This window comes from Rutidosis leptorrhynchoides, chromosome 4, assembly GCF_046630445.1.
Source record: "Rutidosis leptorrhynchoides isolate AG116_Rl617_1_P2 chromosome 4, CSIRO_AGI_Rlap_v1, whole genome shotgun sequence".
Lineage (NCBI taxonomy): Eukaryota > Viridiplantae > Streptophyta > Magnoliopsida > Asterales > Asteraceae > Rutidosis > Rutidosis leptorrhynchoides.
In genome coordinates this window covers 622,152,290-622,178,942 of record NC_092336.1, presented here as the reverse complement: position 1 = coordinate 622,178,942, position 26,653 = coordinate 622,152,290, and positions in this window count along the sequence as shown.

The following is a 26,653-nucleotide window of genomic DNA, read 5'->3' as shown; positions in this document are numbered from 1 at the left end:
AATCCCATTCTAGGCAGTCAAATTCTTTTTCGTAATCAACTTTAAATACAATACTCTTTTTCCTCGAACGTATTAAGAAATTAAGCGTTTCATTTGTAATGAGTACTCCACCAAGTATATATCTCCCTTTGATAAAAAAACACTTTGTTCGACCCTGATAATGTTGTGAATTACTTTCCTCATTCAAATTGAGAGAAAGTTAGCTACAATTTTATAGTAGATTCTAATTAAACTAATCAGACGATAATCTACTAGGCTGAGCATATATTAAGATAATGAATGGTGTGTTGTATCCTCTCGAGATCTCCTCGAATCTCCAGAACCAGCTGATTGCTTCGATAAGCTCTTTTTTAGTTAAATTCCATTTTTTTGTAGAACTTGAAGTTGAACACATTCGGTCCGGGTGCTCTGAAGCATCCGCACTCATTTATTGCTTCAAAAATCTCCTCTTCCGAGAAGGGAACTTCCAAACTAGAAGCATCATCACTAAATTATTTACGGAACTATAAGTCTTCAAGGGTCGATCTGATAGCTGAGGATTTTTTGAATTGCGTTTTAAAGTGTAGGAATGCATCCTTCTTTATATCCGTTGGGCATTCATTCCATAGACCTTAACAACAAGCCCTCGAATATTTGTCATGTTGCATCTCCTACAGATTATCGAATGGAAATACCTTGTATTTTCATTACATTCGAGTGCCCACCGAGCCCTTGATTTTTGCTTCAACATGTTCATTTAAACCTTATCTTTCTCGATCCAGTTTTCCTTTATTTGAACTAATGTGCCCGTTCAGTTTCATGACTTTCATCTAGCAGCCCATCTTCCGAATTAATATCCAGACTTACGATTAAGGATTTGAGGTCTTCGAATTCTTGATCTAATTTTCCAAATTTCAAAACTTTCGAACCCTTAAGTGTGTTCTTGACATTTTCGAGCTTATTTCGGAAACACAATCTTTTCTACTACCTATCACTGACCCATTCCAAGCATCTTTAATAATATTGTCAACACCATCCGCATCCAACCACACATAAAAGATCTTGAGTGGTTTAGGACGAAAAATTATTCTTATTGTCTTTTAGAACGATTGGGAAATAATTCGACAATTTTTTCTTAAGAGCTACTACCGCTAAATCAGGCCATAATGTTGCGAACTCATCTGACACCAAGAATATATCAAGTTTGCTTAATTTCAGTCCATAATCGCTAACTCTGGTGAACCTTTTCCCCTCGATTGGAACCTCGATCAAATTATTATCATCAATGAATTTGCTAAAACGTGGCACACGTGATTCTATGTATGTGCAGTTGAATCTCTTAGCTTCATTTCGTACTTCATTAAAATCGCCGCACAAACCTAAGCAGTATCTGCCATTCATCAATCGATATAGAGCTTCCCACATCTTTTTTTAAACATTAGGTGGGTCGTAAACATTAACAAGGATGGTCTCCAAACCGAACCTTTCCATTTACCTTGAAGCACAAGAAAGAATTCGTTACCAATAGCATCAATGACATTAAAATGATTTGTGTCCCAGATTATCAGTAATCCGACCGACTTCCCCACCTTTTCTTTCTGGAAAAATCTGAAATCACTAGAACCCCAAAGATTAAGAATCCAAGTATCATCAATTCGATTGCATTTTATTTCTTGAAAAGCCATTATATTAGGTTTCTCTTTCAATAACAGTTTTTTAATATCCCCGATTGTGCTATCAACTTCATTCTCTCCAAACACTTGAATATTCATAGAAATAATCTTCATTTAACAATTAAAGAAACAAATTGACAACGTTCAAATTAGTTTTGGGGCCATCTAAGGCGAATTTGTTCTTAAAGTTCTCATATCCCAATATTGTTCTCTGATTTAGACAGACGTGAACAACACTGAGACTTATGCGATTTAGATCTTCTTATCTTTGCACCCTTTTGATCAGGGCATCGACCAGAGTCTTGCATATTCTTCATCTTCTTGTTCATCGACTCTTTTCTAGCTGCCTGTTTCGCGTACATGATTTTTGACAATGCCCTCCAATTCCTGATTATACTCTAGTTCGCTTCATTACTCACTGAATTAGAGGTAGAATTTTGACGTATACTATTCCTTGAACGACTTCTTCTAGCTGATTTGAATTTATTGCGCCTCTGGAAAATTATGAGTATTTTTTACCAATCCATGAACATTCTTATTATTCATAGGCCCACCAGAAGGGGATGGTTACCTCCTATGATCCACAACTTGCTCATTCCCACTTGTGTTTATTTTCGAGATTATCACCAAAATACCCAATTTTTTGAAGCTTGTTGACTGACAATCCTAAAAAAAAAAAGATTGACAATTTGCCCTCGCAAGGCGCAAGACTGCTTGCGTCCTTGCAACCTTGTGTCTTTGCGACCTTGCGACATTGCGACCTTGCGTAACTTCCAAATGCAACAAACAGCCTTGCGTCCTTGCGTATTGCGTCTTGCGACTTGCGCCTTTGCGTCTTGCGTCTTGCGTCTTATCCCGATAAGATTTCCATGATTTCGTGGATAAGATTTTGTACGATTTTTGTACTATTACGGATACCATTTTATTTCTTTCTTTGTTATTATACCTGGAACTACATATAAACAGCTCCATTTTTACTTCATTTCCACATAAATCATATAATTTCAAGCGTCATTAAGGTAACTTTCTTTGTTTTAAATAATGAGTTTTAGTGATAATGAAACCTTTGTTATTCATATATGTTGTGGTGGTTCTTTTCAATTTATTAATAACTAACCTATGTATTTGCCTCTAAATTGTTTTAGAACACGATTAAAACTCCTAGTTGCTCCCCAAAAACCAATTACTCGAAGAATATTGTTAAAAAATGTTCTTAGAAAAATTAAATTGCCACCTAATGCTCCCATTTCAATGAGATATGTTGTCGTTAATCTTGTTTTTGATATTACTGATGTTTATGAAGACTTTCGTGATTTTCTACTGTGACAACCCGAAAATTTCTGACAAAATTTAAACTTTATCTTTATATTATTCCGACACAATAAGCAAAGTTTGTTAAGTTGAATCTCAAGAAGTGTAAACTGTATTCATACATTTATTTAACCTTGACCAAACCCTGACGATTCACGAACCATTATAATTGGATTGGAAAATATACGTGTATATATATATATATATATATATATATATATATATATTTTACAAAAATATAATATTAACTTAGTAAAAAAAAAACGTCCTGATTTAAAAGAATATATTTTGATAAACAACGAGTCACTGATTTATAGAAGCAAATGACCACAAAGCTCAATTTTATAAGTTACATTTTTTATAAGGTAATTTATTGATGAGTAAGTCAAATTATTAATAAGGGTACACGTCGCGTAACGTAAAAGGCTAGTTTTCTAAATGTACGAAAGTGCGTTCGAAAAACCGAAAGTGGTACACGAGTCGAGTATCAACGTACGAGTCAACGGACCTAAAATTACAAGTCAACTATGTACATGAATATAATATAATATAATATAATATATATATATATATAATTAATATAAATTATATATATATTATATATATATAATAATATGTCGACAAACAAGAAAACAAAAAAATTGTGAGCTGGATTTTGGGGCCATGCGACCGCATGAGAAATAGGCATAAAATCCATGCGATCGAATGATAGTCAGAATTCAGAAACATTCTATAAATTGGCCAGTTTGCTCAACACACACACACATATTAATATCTATATTACTCCGTATTATATTTTATATTTATTATTTATATTATTATTATTATTATTAAGATTAATATTTTTATTAATCTTATAGTTAGGAGTATTATTATTAGTATTATTATACATAAAATACTACGACGAGGTCATGAGCGAATTATTTTCAAACAAGCCTTCCGAGCGGGATAGAGCTAGGGAAACTATGGGTTATAACTATGGAGGTTATGGGTAATGTTCGTGAGTATTGTTCGCAATTCAAACTAGTATTTATCATCTCCGTTGCGTCTACGTACTTTTCTGCAATATTGAATCATAATATTGATACGTAAGCATTTATATCTTATCTTTTATATATTAATAGTGTATCCATGTCTAGTGCTCGAGTATATATGTTTATGCATGCTTGTATGCTTTAATTTTGTCGTTAGATAGTTTATGATAAATCACGAATTTGATACATATATTATTGATAAAAGGTATATGATATACATGTCATTGAAAAGCTGTCGAAAAATTAATAACTTTTCATTTAGAAATCGTACGTTTTCGATGAACGGATTAAAAGTTATGGTCAACTGAATTATAATTAACATTAATTGAAATTGCTTTTGAATCTGTAATTGATATTTAAACAACTTGTTTATAAGATTGATAAATTGGATTTTTAAATATTACTAATCGAGTAAATGAATTTCTATATAAGGCACGTCTCGTCTTGTTGAACAATTGTCAAAGTTGACTGTCTTATCATGTTTTAAAGCTTTATAAACACTATAATCTGATTTTTCAAGTATTGGAAAACTATATGAAAATCATGTTCGATTGCCATGATAATTCAAATATAATATAGCCCCTGAAATAAATAATATTTTGAGTTTGATAAACTATAAATTCGTTCAATTATCAAGACTTATACTATGTTAATAAACATGTATAGATTTAAAGATCATATTGGGTCAGGCTGACTTTTGAGATGACTTTTGTTAAACTTCTGCATGTCGGTCTCGAGCATTAGGATTGTGATACACTATGACCCAACCTAGTTTATTAGACATGTATTGGCCAACATATGTTCTCTAGGTTGAGATCTACGGTTAATCTTGCATTTCGAGTTACGGTCACTTTTTAATGAATGACCTTATGTGCTACTAAGGTGAGTTTCATTTGCTCCCTTTTTAATTGCTTTTGCAATCTATATTTTTGGGCTGAGAATACATGCAATTTATTTTAAACGCAATGGATACAAGTACATACTAAATTCTACACTGAGTTTAAACCGAAAATTCCTTAGCTTTGGTAACTAGTAACTGCCAGTTATAAGAACTGGTGGGCGCGAGTAGTAGTATATGGATCCATAGGGCTTGATATCCCCGTCCGAGCTAGAGCACTAGCCTTTTAATGGACGTATGCTATTTGAGAAGCGTACACGTTGGTTTGCGTATATTATTAAGATGATTATACAAAGGGTACAAATTATATATACGTTAAGTTTAGTTACCAGGGTGCTCAATTTCGTAGAATATTTTGATAAACGTTTCTGGATGGAACAACTGAAATCTTGTGATCCACCTTTATATACAGATTATGCGCAACATTAAAACTATGAACTCACCAACCTTTGTGTTGAAACTTTTAAACATGTTTATTCTCAGGTTTCTAGAAGTCTTCCGCTGTTTGCTTATACGTTATACAAGCTATGTGCATGGAGTCATAGATACTTTATTCAAGAAAACTTTGCATTCACAAAATCATCACCATGTATCTTATTTTGACTGCATTGTCAACAGATGTAGCATTGTAAACTATTATATACGGTGATTGTCTATACGTAGAAATCATCAGAAGTCAAAAACCTTGGATTTATATATTCATTTATCGTGTGCCTTTTTAAAAGAATGCAATGTTTAGAAAACGTATCATATAGAGGTCAAAACCACACTATGAAATCAATGAATGATGTATTCGTCCAAAGGGATTTGGAAGGATCATCACATCTACAACATGCAATATCAAATGCTCCTATTAATATTTACATTGTCTACAAAGTTACAATGCATCAACTCCCGAAAAACTTACAGTCAGTGCAAATCCTACCAATACACAATATCCATCAAAACCTACCAACACACGATGTCCAACAAAACCTACCAACAAACGAGGATAGCACAAACCTTCAGACACCTAATTTGGAAGAAGCATGACCTGAAGTACCACCTCCAAACACAGAAGAGTTTGATTTCTTCAACTATGGAGTTGAGAACGTATGTAAAATTAAAAAAACAGATCACCCTTTTGAATCAGTTGTCGCGTCTAGTGCTCCGGAGGAAGAAAATGACAGAGAAGATCAAGATGAAGATGAAGAAGAGGAAGAAAAAAAGGATGTATTCTGGAATATGCCACTTTTATTGAGTGAGCATGACCAAGAGACTGAATCTACGAGCCAAATAACAACCAGTTATAGAGTATCCGATTTGATTAAAGTTCGACAAACTTTTTTAAACAAGGATGATTTTGTAAACCATCTATACACAAAATGTCTTGAAGAAAACTTCCAAATTAAGCCTGTAAAGTCGGACAAATCTCGATTCACCGCTAAATGCATGTTGCCAAATTGTGAGTGGAAATGTAGTGCATACAAAATACGCCACACTGACAACTTCATGGTAAAGAAATTACATGACGTACACACATGCTCACGTACCCAAATTATGGGAAATAATAAACATGCAACCAAAAAGGTGCTAGGAAGTATTCTGATCGAATCGTTCAAAGCTGCAAATCGAGACTATAAACCAAAAGATATACGTGATGATGTTGGCAACCATTTTCGGGTGAGCATTTCTTACAATCAAGCATGGAGAGCCAAGTGTCATGCAATAGAGATGCTCCGTGGCAGTATGGATGACTCATTCCGAATGCTTCCCATTTATCTTCATAACATTAAGATTCATAACCCAGGAAGCATGACAAATGTGGTGACTGACAATGAAAATAGATTCGTGATTGTTACATGTCTTTTGGCGCAGTTGTAAGTATCACTCATCCTAAAATTGTTTTATCTTAAACTAATAGCAATCTCATTTGATTTGTTTGCGTGCAGATTCGATCATTTTTCCAAAATGTTCACCCTATTATCATCGTTGATGGTGCACATTTGAAAGCTGGATACTTGGGTACAAATTTAGTCGCTGTTGCAATGGATGCCAATAACGGAATTTTGCCATTGACTTATGGAATTGGTGAAGGCGAGACAAACGAGGTTTGGTCATGGTTTTTTGGCAATCTAAGAGATCATTTAGAGAGTTGTGGTATGAGTAATCGTATGTCAGAGATTACCTTTATTTCTGATAGAGCTCCTTCAATAGCACATGGTATTTCAAATGTGTTTCCTGAAGCCTTTCACTCTTTTTGCGCACGTCATCTATTCATGAACATAAAAACGATGTCCAATAAATTCAAATATTTTGAATGGCACTATTGGAAAATGGTTAAGGCTTATCGTTTGTCAGATTTTCAAGATCATGTTAGTGTATTTCAACGAAGATTAAAAGCATCTCACAAGTATCTAAATGACGTTGGTTTCAACAAATGGTCCAGAAGTCATGCTGATCATGTTAGGTATGCATACCTTACTAGCAACAGTGTAGAGTCTATTAACGCTCTATTCAAACATGCTCGCAAACTACCAGTTTGCATGTTATTGGAATTTTTTCGCACTTCTATACAGGATTGGTTTTTCAAACATCACAACAAAGCAGTTAGTCTTACTTCAACGGTTACTCCATATGTTGAACGTAAATTAGGTAAGAGGACGAACAAATCAAGAAGATGGAAAGCATTTCCATCGACAAACAATCTAATAGAGGTGCATGATGGAAGGAAAAACGGCCTCGTTAATCTAGAAGATAGAACATGTACATGTGGGCAATGGTAATTATCAGGCATACCTTGCAGACATGTATTGGCAGCAGCACGACTCTTCGGAGTGGAAGATGTTACATGTTATGTATCACATTGGTTCTTGTCTCAAACTTATATAAATACATATTCCGAACACATCCTTCCTTTGCCCCATTGATCCGAATGGTCCGATCCAGGGCCCAAGATCTTGAAAATCGTAAACCCCCCAATTTAAAAGAAAAGAGCACCTAGACGCCCAAAAAGTACCGATCGGATTCCATCTCAAGGTGAAGAAACTGAAAAGAGTGTAAGAACATGTACTCGTTGCAAGCAAGCAGGTCATAACCGAACAACATGTAGCGCTTCTTATGACCTAACCGGTGAATCTACTTCTCAGAGGGTTAAAAAACAGCCTCAAAATCAAAGTCAAATTCGAAAGAGAAATTCGAACCTTCGCAAGCTTATCAGTCTCAATTTTATCAAACGTACGATTTAGACCAGAATTAGGGGACCAGAATTAGTTAGTTCATGTTTTAGTTTGTTGTTTATCAGTCTCAGTTTGTTGTTTATGTTTATCAGTCTAAGTTTGTTGTTTAAATTTGTGTTATGGATGGTTTTTATTCAACATAAGGCGCAAGGACACAAATCCACCACTTGCGTCGGACAACTTAACCAAACGCAAGACGCAAAGGTAGACCTATATACAGACGTAAGGACGCAAGAAAAACCTTGCGTATGTCATCAAACATACGCAAGCACGCAAACAATATCTTGCGTATGTCATTTAATGAGACGCAAGGACGCAAACAATACCTTGCGTATGTCATCTACCATACGCAAGTACGCAAACAACACATTGCGTCTGATAAATAACCAGAAGCAAGGACGCAAAAAAAGCCTTGCGTCTATCCCAGATTATTTACATTCAAAAATTACATGTTTTACCTAAAAACTGTATAATAATTACATCTACCAGTTAACTACTTAACAACCTTTGGGTCCTTTGGGTCCTCTGGTGGTGGTGGTTCCTGTGTATCAAAGCGTGCACGGAAGAATGTTCTTGCTATTCGAATTCTATAGTCCTTTGCAGCCTTTTTAGGGTCTCCAATGTTGACAATCTGGTCCCAACCAAAAACTATCCTCTCCATATGAAGGCAGACCCAAACACCACAATCACTATGGCCACCACTCTGCATTGGCACATACGGTGCATTCTTGATCATCAACTCTACATCTTCTCTGTTCTCATAATAGTCAACAATTTGTGAGTCCTGCTTCTTGTTAAAGTAATCAATATTCTTCAAATATATCGGCAAGTTATCTGACAAGTTTTTGAAAACAGCCTCGAGTTGACCTTTTTTCAAACAACCCTTTAAACTATCATAGACAAATACTCTCTGTTCTTCTAAGTTCAAAGTGAGTAGTATAAAATGTTCAGGATCTGAAAAATGTACTGGAATCAAAATCTGCAACAAAAGAAACATAAAAGATCAATAAGCAAGGACGCAAGGTTGAACTTGCGAGTCATGCAAGGACGCAAGGTTGACCTTGCGACGGGCGCAAGGACTCAAGGCATTCCTTGCGTGTGGATGCAGGGACGCAAGTTTGACCTTGCGTCCATTGTGAAGACGCAAGGTTAATCTTGTTCGGGGTGCAAGGACGCAAGACAGTGTTTGCGAACCGACGCAAGGGTGCAAGAAATGTCTTGCGCCTATTACAGTTTACTCAAAATGGAGAGTTGATATAAAAAAAAGCACTAACCTTATCACATTCAGCCCAGGATGGATAAAGGTCATCACTACCATCCCCAAGACCAATCAAATACATATAATCTTGGGGATTGGATTTAATGATCCCCTCTGCTTCAGGATTAGATGTATCCCCCTTCTCCTCCTCCTGAGTGTCATCATCATAAAAGGACTTGAATTTATCTAGTTGATTGAGGAAACCCAATGGCATAATCGTCCATCGAGAACTACATGTATAATCTGCAATCGGAAACTGAGGACTCGAGGACATCTGGCTAGCTCGGGGCAGAAACCTCTGCCGAAATCTCAACAGGAAGGTAGCCCATCCATCAATATGCTATAATCAGATCAAGTTGATTATGAATGTTATAAAGCAAAAACAAAACATGCCATAAGTTTATAATTATTAACAAACTTACTATGTTTTCCAAATAACCAGAAAATGCAATTCCCAGTAAACGTTTCCAAAACTCAGCATCAAGGAAGAGGAAAGTTTCATTTTGGAAAATGAACATGCAACGCGTATCTTGCTTATTGAGGATTAGTGATTTCAAATCTTTTGCTGGCCCCACATGCTTCCTTTGATCTCTCCATGCATTTGGTGGTGGTGGTTGCAAAGTTCCTTGATCGTTTATAAATTTATCAACCATGGACCAAATTTCCTCCTCACCAACCCAATCCTTTTCCTTCCTTTTTCTCTTCCTTTCCTTTTTCTGTGTAAAAAAAAAATAGTAATAAAGATGCAAAGATGCAAGAATTGTCTTGCGTCCGTGTAATGCAGATGCAAATACATAAGGTAGGTCTTGCGTCCATCAGTGAAGTATACGCAACTACGTAAGGAAACTGTGTAATGCAGACGCAAATACGCAAGGTAGGTCTTGCGTCCAACATTGAAGTATACGCAAAGACGCAAGGAGATCCTTACGTCATACACTCACCTCATTCTGGTCTGGTTGTTTTTCTGCTTCACTAACCAATGGCAAATCACCAGTTTCCTCAATTTCCTCAGACACCAGAGCCACATTCTCATCTTGTTTATCAACAGCTTTTTTAGTAGGCTTTTCAGTATCCATTGGCAACACATTCTCAGCTTCTTTAGTCACTTGATGAGAAACTTTCAGCCTTTTTACTCTCGATGCTACTTCGTCAGACAACTGTATAATATCTATAAGTCAGCAAACATATGCAAGGACGCAAGAATAGTCTTGCGTCTGTGTAATGCAGACGCAAACACGCAAGATATATCTTGCGTAACACAAAACGCAAAACGCAAGGTCATTTAAACATGACACGCAAGGACGCAAATAAAACCTTGCACCTGGTGAATGTTAAAGACATACCTTTTCCAATAGTTTTCTGTAGCCCGGTGTTGTGAAAGGGGAGTTTAAAACATGAGTGGGTTGATGTTTCGCGAGGTGTATATAAAATAGCTTATATTTTACGCAGAAAATACTATTAAATACGATACAATTTTACACAAGATATTTATTTATTTATAGAATGGATATACTTAAACCTTGCTACAACACTATAGGCAGTGTACCTAATCGTAGAGTAGTGTAGTTTTTAGTAAGTCCGGTTCGTTCCACAGGGAAATCTTTAAACAAAGCTCAACGCTATATTAGTTTACTTTTATAAAAATACAAATATATATATAAGTAATATTATTATTATAAAGAGGGGTTTTTACCGTTTAATGACCGGTTTGTCGATTTTAAAACTTTAGTCGCAGTTAAAACCTAATGTAAAATATAAAATAAATACAAGACTTTAAATTAAAGCGTAAAGTAAATAACGATAATGAATTTGCGAATAATAAAAATGCGATAAAAATTAAATTGCGATAATTAAAAAGTACGATAATTAAAAGTGCGATAAAATGAAATAACAATAAATAAAAGTGCGATAATTAGAAGTGCAATTAAATATACAATAAAGGAAATAAAATATGATATAAAAGAATTATGCTTATTTAAACTTCCGTAATCATGATGTTTGACGTGTTGATTTTAGTTTTATGCCCATGGGTTAATTGTCCTTTGTCCTGGATTATTCAATATGTCCGTCTGGTTTTTGTCCATAACAGTCCATCAGTCATAAATATAAATTGCAAGTGTCCTTGTCAAATTATTATTATACCCGAAGATAAATATTCCAACTAATTGGGGATTCGAATTGTAACAAGGTTTTAATACTTTGTTTAATGAATACACCAGGTTATCGACTGCGTGTAAACCAAGGTTTTACTACTTTGTTAACAATTACACCAATTACCCTTGAATGTAATTTCACCCCTGTTTTAATTATTCTAGTGGCTATTAATCCATTCCCGTGTCCGGTTAAATGAACGATTATTCGTACATATAAATACCCCGCCCATCGTGTCCGATCGAGTGTATATGGTAATTTATAGGGACGCCCAATTGTAAATCTTTATATTAACATTAACAAATTTTCATTTAGTTAAACAAATATAAAGCCCATTAATAGCCCATAGTCTAATTTCTACAAGTGTCGTTCTTTTGTCCAAACCCCAATTATGGTACAAAGCCCAATTACCCAATTTTAGTAATTAGCCCAACATCATGATTACTTCGTTTTAAACAAGCATAATAATAACTTAGCTACGAGACATTAATATAAAAAGGTTGAACATAACTTACAATGATTAAAAATAGCGTAGCGTTACACGGACAGAATTTCGACTTACACCCTTACAACATTCGCTAACATACCCTTATTATTAGAATTATAATTAAAATTAAAATATAAATTATAAATATATTTATAATTACGTATGAAGAGGAAGAGAAAAAAAAGATGATATTTTGATCAGAATTCGGGTTGATTTATAGCCAGGAATGATTTTTGGGGCTCCGCGACTCGCGGCCAAATAGCCTTCAAACTCCGCGACTCGCGGAGAGGTATTTTCACTTTACACCCTTGGAGTTTCTGGCTGCCGATAGTTTTTAATATATATATATAATATATATATAATTAATATAATTAATTATATATTATATTATATTTATATACATAGTTAACTTGTAATTTTTAGTCCGTTGCGTCGAGCGTTAAGAGTTGACTCTAGTCCCGATTCCGGATTTTCGAACGTCCTCGCGTACAATTTAATATCTTGTACTTTGCGTTTTAAATCTTGTACTCTTGTGATTTCGAGACGTTTCTTATCAATAATTGGAACCTTTTTGATTGTCTTTTGTTCTTTTGAGCTTTTTGGTCGTTTGCGTCTTCAAATCGTCGAATCTGTCTTTTGTCTTCACCTTTTATTATTTAAACGAATATCACTTGTAAATAGAACAATTGCAACTAAAAGCTTGTCTTTCTTGAGGAATAATGCTATGAAATATATGTTCGTTTTTAGCATTATCAAATATTCCCACACTTGAGCGTTGCTTGTCCTCAAGCAATATTGTCTTGAAATACTAGAATCACTTCTTTATTCTTCACACTTTGTACATCAGTGATTTCTATACGGCGGTATAAACAATGGTAGTAACGATATGGTTTACAGTCCCACATGACTATAAAAATTTAGATCCATTAAAGAAATTGGATCTTTATGAAAACATTTGATCTTTTGAAAATTCAAGCTAGATTTTACCCTAGATAAGTTTTCTGATTTGATCCACCATTGGTGTTGCAAAATATATTTGTGGATCAATATTTTGGCTAAAAACATTTAGGTTTGTGTAATCCACTGCTATCCCGGTATCGGAAAGCACACATCCAGTTTACGTGTTCCGTATATTACCTTTCGGCAAACTACCGTCCGGTTGTAAAGGAAAGCGATGAACAAGAAACTGTTAAGGCAATGTCCCGTGACATGCAGATGATTATGGTCTTTTAACGTGTCGGATGCTAGAACTATCCTTGGTAGGAGCGATAGTAAAGATCATCCTATGATTTTTCGGTCTGGCACAAGGTCCTGTCTTTGACCATGCTATGCAACCACCGTTCTTACGGTTGACACCCGATTTAGTTCAGGTGACCTAATGAATTCCAGGTGAATTCCTAGGATTTTACGTTCAATGGTAATGAACGCATTGAAAATAGGGTTTTCAGAAAACAAATCGGTTTGTATTTTTGATCAAAATATTTTCTCGTTTCAGCTCGAGTTTTAGATATCATTGAATTCCATGAGTTTGAATTCTCAATCTTTACGGTCAATCTCTAGGATTGAGTAATATCAGTCTTAAAAGCTGATTTTTAATCTTTAAGTAGATTATCCTTTCTGGGGATCTGATTCATTAGTCTTATCCAGCTAATTTGCACGGTGCCTCCCCATTGTACGAGATAAATCCTTCTCATGGTTAGGATAAATCTGACCACTTGGCGACCCTGTTTGATGCTGAGGTCCGTGGATTTCCTGCTGATTTTAGAGATGACTTTTCTAGATTTTTCGTCAACCTACAGCTGGTCTAGACGACAACTTCATGACCTAAATCAAGAAGCGCGTGTCTTTTTCGGAAGACTTTACTTCCTTTTAATGATGGAATTGATTCATCGTGTAGATCCATCTCTTCTTTTCTTTCATTGGGTAAAACAGTTTAGTTTAGTTCAAAGCAAAAGTATTTTCAGTTATTTGTTACAAATATATGTGGCATATGTTTAAAATAACTTGGTAAATTTTCCCACACTTGGCTTTTTATTTTTCTTTTTATCGTCCTCTATTCCATTTTAAATGAATTTTAACATTTTAGTTTGTTTCTCAATTTATGTCCTTTCCGAGGTAACAATAATTTCGGTGTTAAAACCTAGTTTTATCGTTCATAAATATGTATAAACATGATTTTGAATTCATTTAATTGAAAATTTTGAAAAATTTTACTAGAATTGGGTAGTCAGTATATAAGACTAGGGCTGTTCTTTTTTATCAGAGAGCACTAGATTCTAATACAACTACTGCTTTACTAGTATTTTTAATGGTAACCAAGTGTTTAATATAAAAATTTTTAAAATCCGAAAGAATTTAACCCCTTCCCACACTTAAGATCTTGCAATGCCCTCATTTGCAAGAAATCAGTAACAATTTAAATTATTGAGGGTGATTTGTGTGAAAATGATTAAAGTTTTACCAAAGTTTCCAAATATATTGGCGTTTGTTTGCTGAATGATAAATGGTGCACATCATTTGTTCATTCCGTCTTGTTGTTATTTCTCATATATTTTGCATCATTGTCGTCAAAATTACTTGCTTTTGCTGAACTTAATGCCAGTCTTTGAAAATGCGTTGTTTTACCCTGTTGTGTACATAAGATAAACTGCAAACATATATACATATTTTTGAAGTTTGGTTTATTACCCCACATTCAAAAATTATTAAAATCTAAGAATAAAAGTTAGAAATTATAAAAATGGTTACAATATTAACAAAAAATATTAAACATATCAATAATTACAAATTACAAAATAAAAATAAAAATAAGTAAACTAAGGATGATATTGGTACCAATAGGGGTTCCACGCATAACCATAAGTGCTATAGAATGCCTCGGCAGGGTCATACGTAGGATATGGTGGCTGCATCTCTATCGACCAAGGAGGGAAGACGGGTTTCGGTGTAGGAATATAGTTTCTACCTATGTGTTGGCAATGCGCTATGATCTGGTTCTGATGAACTTGCCAATCTTCAAATGCTCTCTGTCTAGCATTTTCGTATTCCTGAGAAGCTATAAACCTATGCATTTCTTGCCCCCCTCCTACATTACCTTGTTCCTGGTTTCTCTCTACCTGTGGATGTCTACCATTGTATCGTACTGCGGCGTTATTTCGCCGCTTCAACACTTTCGCACCATGGTACACATTTAAACCTATAGTGTCGCGGGGTTCTGGCTCTTCTACTAATAATCCCCCCCGACTTATATCCACACCGAGATATTCACCAATCAAAGTAATAAAAATACCACCTCCTATTATGCTATGTGGACGCATCCCTCGAACCATAGCTGATAAATAATAACCCACACAATATGGTATACTTACAGCGCTGTGTGGGTCTCGAATACACATATGGTAAAACAAATCTTGTTCATTTACTTTTTCTTTGTTTTTACCCCTTTGTGTAATCGAATTAGCTAAAAACCTATGTATTACTCTTAATTCGGCTCTATCTATATCCAAATAAGAGTAGTTTCCCCCTTTGAAACGGTGGTGGCTTGTCATTTGACTCCACACACCGTGTGTATCAAAATTCTCATCTATTTTCCTACCGTTTAGTATCAATCCTCTACAATCGGCAGACGCTAACTCCTCAGGCGTATATATACGTAAAGCCTGAGCCATGTCTAATAAAGACATGTGGCGCATCGAACCGCCTAACAAAAATCTAATAAAAGAACGATCGGTTAAACTGGCTACCCGATCATTCAACTCTATACTACATAACAACTCTTCACACCATACTTTATATACAGGTCTGCGTATGGTGAATAAACATATCCAGTCATTAAAAGAAGAATTACCATACCTCTGTACTAGTAATTCCCTAATTGGCCCGGCCAATTCTACAGCTTCCAAGGGTCCCCATTCTATGACCCTCGGTACCTCAACAACCTTAGAGTGAAGAGTATGCAAACCCCGTTGATATTTTGGATAATCTATCCAAAGTCTGTCAAATCGCAGGTTCGGGTGCAACTGTTCCAAGTGCATATCTGAAAAGGTCATGACTGGATGAGGTACATCCTGCTTGTAGTAGTTATCTACCTCCTGTTGTTCCAAGTTTTCTGCAGGAGCATGGCGGGCTTGGGATGAAGATTCACCCCTTTCATTCTGCAAAACACATCAAACACAAATTTTGTGCATCCAAATATGCATTAGTGTCAGCAAAATCATCAATCAAAATAATTACAATGACATTATTAATTTATATCAAACTTAAGCTTATTTTCACATTTTTATCAAATCTACACTTTTTCAAATAATCATATATGAAAATTTTCGCCAAGTTCATAAGCATTCAATTCAAATAACATGTCAAAATAATCATTACTAGCAAATAAACAAGTCTCAAATGGCATTATCTTTCAAAAATCAAGTTCATGAATTTTGGACTTGAAAAAGTCCACTTTAATTCTCAAAATCATGTTTAGGCTCAAAGTTTTGATCATTTAACTACCTAGACATGTTACACTACTCAATTTAGCAACAATTCATGACAAAAATCGGCCATAACCTGTTTATATCAAAAAGCCCCAAATTTGCTCAAGAACACAAACCCTAGATTCTAAAAATTTTGAAGTTTTTGGCTTCAAATCATGTTAACAAGCATCAATCTAGGTTATACATGCATAATATACTAACAATTTAACACTAATTACACTAAAAATTAACAAAATTCAAATTATTAAAATATGCTCAAGAACACACTAAAATTCGGATTTAAAGGTGATTTGGGGTGTAATTGTACCTGTTTTCTTGAGTAGTTCCTAGATATCATCCTTCTCAACATGATTGTAGTGAAAAATTTGAAGATTAACGGTGAAAAATTGAGTTTTTGGGATGATTTTTGTGGGTTTTTTCGGGTTTTTTCGAAGTGCAGTATGTGTGTGTGTGTTATTCTGTTCGTGCAGCTGGTTATATTTTTTTTCTGTAATTTTGTCCCTCCGCGAGTCGCGGAGGTTTTAACTTAAAACTCCGCGAGTCGCGGAGTTTTTTTTTTTTTTTTTTTTTTTTTTTTTTTTTTTTTATTTTTTATAATCTTTAACTTATAAAACAATTAAGAAATTAATTTTAAAATTTTGTTTCCCTTGTTATTTAGGACGAGGTCGTTTCGGATTGATGTCCTAGTCCGTCCCTCGACAAAATTTTAAAATTTGTCTTTTTGTAGCGATTGTTTTAAAAGCTAAGATTTTTGGGTTTTTTAATGTTTTTGGCATACTTTAAATCAATAAGATTAAAAATAATGATAATAAAAGTTCTCGTCCCTCCCTCGGGTAAAGCAATTTCGGTTCAAAGACCTAGTCTTCAACTTACGACGAATTTTAAAAATCATATTTTTAACTTAATGAGATAAAGTAAATTTTTGTTTTTAAATTCACACAACTTAAATATAAAATTCAAAATTAAAATTAAAAATTCACACCAAACTCAAAATTTAAAATGCATAAAATTAAAAATTAATATTTTAAAAATTAAAAATTCACACCAAACTTAATTTAAAAATTTATAAATTCATACCAAACTTATATTAATTTTTCAAATATTTACAATTTTAAAAATATTGTTTTTACAAAGTTTACAATATTAATTTAAGATTTAAATATTAAGATTAAAAACATGGTAAAAATAAATTTAAAAATCTTTTTGTCTTTTTATCCCACTTTAATCAGTCAAATATTATCAAAAATATGCGCCCCTCTTTTCGGTAAAGTAATTTCGGTTCCAAGACCTAATTTAACTCATGACGAATTTTTGAAATATTTTGGGTTGATTGATTAAAGATATTTATACCTTAAGAATAAACGTTAAATTTCGCAGTGATGTAATAAATTTTTGAAGGATATCAATAATTTCGGTCGCCAAACCTAATTTTATTTAATACCAATTTAATACTTTTTAGCGAACAAATTAGCGTTTATTATCAAAAGGTTAAAAATAAAAATAAAAATAAAAACTGTACAGACATACCTGTGAAATAGATTTCTTAGTTATATGATCTATTATATTCATAAGATAGTCGGTTTAATTGGTCTTCCATGGCTGCATAGGCGTAACCTCGAGCATTCATTGTCTTTTCTTCTAAACATATGAACGGTCCGTCTCTGCATAAAGTAACAAATTCGGTATTTGAATAGGTTTGATTATTTGAACATTTACCTCCATGTGACCATTTTCCGCATTTGTGACATCTTTCTAGGTGTCGTGCTCTTCTTTTCGCTGCGGATTTTGATTTTTCTTTACCAAATTGTAACTTATTATCTTCGCATCTGGATCCTTTTCTAACTCCGTCCATTCTTTCTCTGATTACTGATACTAATTCACTCGGTAGTATATCATTATTTCTTTTAGTGATCAAAGCGTGTAGCATTAGACCATGGTTTAGTTCACAGGCAGTCTTCATTTTGTAAAAACCTAAAAAAAATAAAAATTCAGAATGGGGGGAGAAGACTAGTTCTTTAGGGTCTGCTAGGGAAAGACCATACGTGTTCCATTTTCGAGAACTACACGAAAACAGACAATCTAACTCTAACAGAAATATATATTATCCTTTAAAGACTTGATTCTCCCCACACTTAGTTAGCTGTGGTATTGAAATTGTGATTAACTTCGTTGTCGACTTCCATCGGACCATGTATGTAATGTTTAACTCTGTGACCATTAACTTTAAATTCAATCCCATTTGAATTTATTAATTCTATCGTTCCGTATGGGAAAACTCTTTTGATTATGAATGGTCCAGACCATCTTGATTTCAATTTTCCAGGAAATAGCTTGAATCGTGAATTGAAAAGAAGAACTCTGTCTCCTTCTTTAAATTCTTTTGAACTTCTGATTCTTTTATCATGCCATTTCTTCGTTCTTTCTTTATAGATTAACGAATTCTCGTATGCTTCATGTCTTAATTCTTCTAATTCGTTTAGTTGACTTAATCGTAGACGTCCGGCTTCATGTAAATCAAGATTACATGTCTTCAAAGCCCAAAATGCTTTGTGTTCAATTTCTACTGGAAGATGACATGCTTTTCCATACACAAGTCTAAAAGGTGTGGTTCCAATTGGAGTTTTGTAGGCTGTTCTAAAAGCCCAGAGTGCATCCTCCAATTTAATGGACCATTCCTTCGGATTTGATCCTACGGTTTTCTCTAGAATACGTTTTAAAGCTCGGTTTGTATTTTCAACTTGTCCACTTGTTTGTGGATGATATGCGGTGGAGATTTTATGAGTTACTCCATATCTTTTAAGAACTTTCTCAAGTTGATTATTACAGAAATGAGTACCCCGATCACTTATTAAAGCTTTCGGTGTTCCAAACCTTGCAAAAAGACGTTTTAAAAAGTTGACTACAACTCGTGCATCGTTAGTTGGGAGAGCTTGTGCTTCCGCCCATTTAGATACATAATCAATAGCTACGAGTATATATAGATTATTATGAGATTTTGGAAATGGACCCATAAAGTCAATACCCCAAATGTCAAATACTTCACATACTTGGATGACATTTTGTGGCATTTCATCGCGTTGACTTATTTTTCCGGCCCTTTGACATGCATCACAGGATTTGCAAAGAAGGTGTGCGTCTTTGTAAATTGTAGGCCAATAGAATCCAGCTTCATAAACTTTTCTTGCTGTTAGTTGAGGCTTATAATGCCCTCCTGTTGGTCCTGTGTGACAATGGTTTAAAATTTTACTAGCTTCATCTCCAAATACACATCGGCGTATTATTCCATCGGGACAACTTTTAAACAGATGTGGATCTTCCCAGAAATAGTGTTTTATATCACTGAAGAATTTCTTTCGTCTTTGGTATGATAATCCTTTTTCAAGGAATCCACAAACTAAGTAGTTTGCATAGTCCGCAAACCATGGGATTTCTTTATAATCTATCTTCAATAGATATTCATCAGGAAAGTTGTCTTGTATGGCCGATTCATTCAGAACTTCTAATTCGGGATTTTCAAGACGAGAAAGATGATCAGCGGCGAGATTTTCTGCTCCTTTTTTATCTCGGATTTCAATATCAAACTCTTGTAAGAGTAAGATCCAACGGATTAATCTTGGTTTAGCATCTTGTTTTGAAAATAGGTATCTAAGAGCAGAATGGTCGGTATAGACCACCGTTTTTGCTAGAACGAGATATGATCGAAATTTGTCAAAAGCAAAGACAATAGCAAGGAGTTCTTTTTCAGTAGTTGTATAGTTCGTTTGTGCTCCTTGTAACGTCTTACTAGCATAATATATAGGTTGAAATCGTTTTTCAATCCTTTGTCCTAAAACGGCTCCCATTGCAAAATCACTTGCATCGCACATTAGTTCAAATGGTAGATTCCAATTTGGTGTTATCATGATCGGCGCATTAGTGAGTTTTTCTTTAAGAATATTAAAAGATTTGATACATTCATCTGAAAAGATGAATGGCGCATCCTTTTCTAGGAGTTTATTCATAGGAGTGGCAATTTTAGAAAAATCTTTTATAAAACGTCGGTAAAAACCGGCATGCCCTAGAAAACTCCTAACTCCTCTAACATTGGTGGGATGTGGAAGTTTAGCAATTACATCTACTTTAGCTCTATCCACTTCAATTCCTTCTTTTGAAATTTTATGTCCAAGAACGATGCCTTCTTTAACCATGAAATGGCATTTCTCCCAATTAAGTACTAGATTTGATTTTTCGCATCTAATTAGCATTCGTTCCAGATTTACTAGACATGATTTAAATGTATCACCGAAGACTGAAAAGTCATCCATGAATACTTCCATGCATTCTTCTATCATGTCGTGAAAAATCGCCATCATACACCTTTGAAAGGTTGCAGGGGCGTTACAAAGTCCAAATGGCATGCGTTTGTAAGCAAAAGTACCATAAGGGCACGTGAATGTTGTTTTCTCTTGATCTTCGGGTGCTATTGGAATTTGAAAATATCCGGAAAATCCATCTAGAAAACAATAGTAACTATTTCCGGCTAATCTTTCCAACATTTGATCTATGAAAGGTAAGGGAAAGTGATCTTTTCTGGTGGCGTCATTTAATTTTCTATAATCAATACATACACGCCATCCTGTTACAGTCCTAGTAGGAATAAGCTCATTTTTCTCATTTGTGATGACAGTCATGCCACCCTTCTTAGGTACGCATTGAACTGGGCTTACCCATGGACTATCAGAAATTGGATATATCAAACCTGCATCTAGCAGTTTAATAATCTCTTTCTTAACTACATCTTGCATATTAGGATTTAGTCTTCGTTGACGTTGCACATACGTTTTATGACCTTCTTCCATAAGGATTTTATGTGTGCAATACGAAGGACTTATTCCTTTAATATCATGAATCTTCCACGCAATGGCTGGTTTATGAGCTTTCAACACAGAAATGAGTTGTGATTTCTCATTTTCAGTAAGAGAAGACGATATTATTACAGGTAATTCAGATTCACCATGTAAATAAGCGTATTCCAAATGGTTTGGAAGTGGCTTTAACTCTAATTTCGGAGGTTCTTCTATCGATGATTTATATCGATATCTGTCTTCTTCTTTTAGCATTTGAATTTCTTCTGTTGTTGGTTCATATCCATTAGCTATAAGTGTAGCTAACATTTCAGCTTCATTAATTGGTTCATTACCTTCTCCTAAAGAACATTCTCCTGTTCCTTGTAATTCTGGAAATTCTTCTAATAATTCTGCATGTGCATCTATAGTTTGAATATAATAACATGTATCATCTGCAGATTGTGGTTGTTGCATTGCTCTATCAACTGAAAAGGTAACACTCTCATCCTCTATACTTAGGGTCAGTTTCTTACCGAACACGTCTATCATTGCTTTAGCCGTGTTTAAGAATGGTCTTCCTAATATGAGAGGAACTTGAGAATCTTCTTCCATGTCCAAGACAACAAAATCTACTGGAAATACTAAAGTACCAACTTTAACTAGCATGTTCTCCATTATCCCTCTAGGATATTTTATTGATCTATCGGCTAGTTGTATGCTTATTCTGGTTGGTTTCAATTCTCCAAGGTCTAGTTTAGCGTATAGTGAATACGGCATTAAATTTATACTAGCACCTAAATCTGCTAATGCTTCTATTGAACTAAGACTACCCAGAAAACATGGAATTGTGAAACTTCCTGGATCAGATAGTTTTTCTGGTATCTTATTCAACAGCACTGCTGAACAATTTGCATTCATAGTAACAGCCGAGAGTTCTTCCATTTTCTTTCTATTCGTGATTAGATCTTTCAAGAATTTAGCATACCTTGGCATTCCTGAAATCACATCAATGAAAGGAAGATTTACATTTATCTGTTTAAACATATCCAAGAATTTGGATTGCTCGGCTTCAAGTTTTTCCTTCTTCATTTTACTCGGGTAAGGAAGTGGTGGTTGGTATGGTTTAACATAAGGTTTATCCTTAACTATGTTATCTTCATTAACCTTTTCAACTACCGGTTCTTTTTCCTTATCTTGATCAGGTTGTGGTTCTTGTGGAGTAGGAATAGTTTCATCAGAAGTTACAGGTATTTCAGGTGGTTTAAGTGTTGTACCACTTCTTGTGGTAATAGCTTTAGCTGTTTCATTCCGGGGGTTAGCATTTGTATCACTAGGTAAACTTCCCGGTTTTCTTTCACCTATTAACCTTGCTAGGTTACTTACTTCTTGTTCCAGATTTTGAATAGAAGCTTGTTGATTTCTAAATGCTTGAGCATTTTGTTCATTGGTTTGTTTTTGAGATGTGAAAAACTGCGTTTGAGTTTCAACTAGCTTCGTCATCATATCTTCTAAATTCGGCTTTTTATCTTCGGTTTGTTGTGGTGGTTTGTTTTGAAAATTAGGTCTTTGCTGATTATAAGTATTATTGGATACTTGTTGATTGCTAGGACCTTGTTGGTTGTTGTATGGAATATTTCGGTTATAATTCTGGTTTTGATTGTAAATCGGTCTTGGCGGTTGATAATTATTCTGATAATTATTTCCAGGCCTTTGGTTTATGTATGAAATATTCTCTCTTTGTTCCATTGTTAATTCAATACTGAGACAATCTTTTGTCAAATGTGGTCCTCCACACTGCTCACAACTAATTCGTATAGCATGAATATCTTTAGTCATCTTTTCCATTCGTCTCTCGAAAGCATCTATCTTTGCGGAAATGGAATCTAAGTCATGGCTAGAATCGGCTCTAGCTGCTTTAGATGATCTAATGATATCTTTTTCTTGGTGCCACTCATGTGAGTGGGAAGCAGTGTTATCAATAATTTTGTAAGCATCAGTTTCGGTTTTCTTCATAATAGAACCACCAGCTGCTATATCTATGTCTTTTCTTGTAGTGATGTCGCATCCTTGGTAGAATATTTGTACTATTTGACAGGTGTCTAAACCATGTTGCGGACATCCTCTTAACAACTTTCCATATCTTGTCCACGCCTCATATAGAGTTTCATTTGGTTTCTGTGTGAACGTAACAATTTCTGCTTGAAGTCTTACGGCTTTAGATGCAGGAAAAAATTGTTTAAGAAATTTATCAATTAAAACATCCCATGTATCGATCGCCCCTTCAGGTAACGATTCCAACCAATCTTTGGCTTCTCCCTTTAAAGTCCAGGGAAATAACATGAGATATATCTGTTCATCCTCCACTTCTCGTATTTTAAATAGTGTGCAGATCCTATTAAAGGTACGTAGATGTTCATTTGGATCTTCCTTCGGCGCACCACTAAATTGGCATTGATTAGTCACCATGTGTAGAATTTGTCCTTTGATTTCATAATCTGGCGCATTAATGTCGGGATGAGTAATTGCGTGACCTTGGCCAGTGCGTTTAGCTCTCATTCGGTCTTCCATACTTAAAGGTTCCAGATTCTCCATAATTGAATTTGTTGACTCGGTATCACTAGATGCTTCAGATTTAATGGTTCGTTCCTCAACAATCTCTGTTTGAATGATTGGTGGTTCCGGAGGAAAGTTTAATGGTTCAGGATCTATGAACCGTTCCTGAATATTTTCTGGATTCTCAATTGTGAGGTTTGTTTCAAAAACTGGATTATCGGAAATTTGAACTGAAGTACTTGGTCGACTGGATGACGATTCTAAAGAAAAATCAACGGCGGTTATATTTGTTAAACGATGTCTTGATCGAGTTACAGGTGGTGAACGTACAAAAGGTGGTGAACGTCTTGCTCGGTGCATTCACAGAATATCCTATTAGTTTTTAAAAGGAAAGAAAAATTATAATAAGTTATCCAATCAATAGACTTTTCTGATTTTGCCCACGTTTCGAATAGCCAAAAGATGCAGCAGAGGGGCAGGATTCGTTTGGTCTCAATATAATTGAGGACTGTTTGGCTCCAATAACCCGGTCCACGTACAAATCCAACTATTACTACGAACCAGAAAATTTTGATGTCTATCAATTTAACCACTCAAAATAAATTTTCGTAATTTTTAGAAATTTAGATAAGAAGTAGAAAAAATTCTAAGTCCTAAAACTAGAATAGCGAGAAATAAGAGAGGAAAAGATTGCGCGTCGAAAAATGTCGAAAAAGAAAAAATGGTTGAAAAATAAAAGGTGACGGAAAAATAAAAGAAACTTATAAAAACTTAAAAATACTTAACTAATTTATCCTTATTACTATAACTAACTTAAAATTATAATCGCAAATTGAAATTACTAATTGGAATGATAATTGATACATAGTAAAAGGTCTAAAAATATTAAAGCTTACAGGAAAAACTAAATCCCAAATGGAAATAACTTAAAAAGAAACTAAAACTTAAAAAGGCGTCGCAAAATTCTAAAGCACCTAATTCTTAGTCTAAAGAAAAAGCACTTAAGGAATTCTACGGCAAAGCCTAAAAATCTAGGAGTAAAAATAACTATAGCAAAAACTAAGTTTAAAATTAATTATGAGCTAAAAAAATACAAATATTACGCTACAACGATTAAAAAGGTACAAAATATAAAAATATACAAAAAGTTGTAAAAAGTACAATTTTTATAAAAATATTATTTTTATATTATTTATTTAATAAAAACTACTAATTTTATAATTTAATTAAACTTATTTAAACAAAATACATAAATATAAAGTAAAAAGTAAAAATAAAACTAAAATTAATAATAATAATAATAATTAAGTAATTAATAATAATAATAATAAATTAAAACCCGTGATTAGGGTTTTGTCCGTGTGTCAGAAGACCTCCGCGAGTCGCGGCTAATAAAGAGGAAAACCCCGCGAGTCGCGGGGTTCAGAAAAACAGTTGACAGGTTTTACTTTTACGCGTTTTCTTTATTTTTTTTTTTTTTTTATTTTGTTTTCTGTTTTTTTTTTTTAGTTTAAATAAACGATTTTTAATAAAATTTATATTTTTATAAATTAAAATAAAGATAAAGAAACTTATAAAACTTAAATATTTAACAAAATCCTAAAAATACTTATATTTTTGTTTTTCTTTTTATATTTTTGAATAATTAAAACGTAATTTTTACAAAAACGACTTTTAATAAAAGTAGATAAAATATTTTTTTTTTTTTTTTTTATATTAGCGTTGCGCTTCCGGCTTTTAAGATAGTTCCCCGGCAGCGGCGCCAAAAATACTTGATGTTTCGCGAGGTGTATATAAAATAGCTTATATTTTACGCAGAAAATACTATTAAATACGATACAATTTTACACAAGATATTTATTTATTTATAGAATGGATATACTTAAACCTTGCTACAACACTATAGGCAGTGTACCTAATCGTAGAGTAGTGTAGTTTTTAGTAAGTCCGGTTCGTTCCACAGGGAAATCTTTAAACAAAGCTCAACGCTATATTAGTTTACTTTTATAAAAATACAAATATATATATAAGTAATATTATTATTATAAAGAGGGGTTTTTACCGTTTAATGACCGGTTTGTCGATTTTAAAACTTTAGTCGCAGTTAAAACCTAATGTAAAATATAAAATAAATACAAGACTTTAAATTAAAGCGTAAAGTAAATAACGATAATGAATTTGCGAATAATAAAAATGCGATAAAAATTAAATTGCGATAATTAAAAAGTACGATAATTAAAAGTGCGATAAAATGAAATAACAATAAATAAAAGTGCGATAATTAGAAGTGCAATTAAATATACAATAAAGGAAATAAAATATGATATAAAAGAATTATGCTTATTTAAACTTCCGTAATCATGATGTTTGACGTGTTGATTTTAGTTTTATGCCCATGGGTTAATTGTCCTTTGTCCTGGATTATTCAATATGTCCGTCTGGTTTTTGTCCATAACAGTCCATCAGTCATAAATATAAATTGCAAGTGTCCTTGTCAAATTATTATTATACCCGAAGATAAATATTCCAACTAATTGGGGATTCGAATTGTAACAAGGTTTTAATACTTTGTTTAATGAATACACCAGGTTATCGACTGCGTGTAAACCAAGGTTTTACTACTTTGTTAACAATTACACCAATTACCCTTGAATGTAATTTCACCCCTGTTTTAATTATTCTAGTGGCTATTAATCCATTCCCGTGTCCGGTTAAATGAACGATTATTCGTACATATAAATACCCCGCCCATCGTGTCCGATCGAGTGTATATGGTAATTT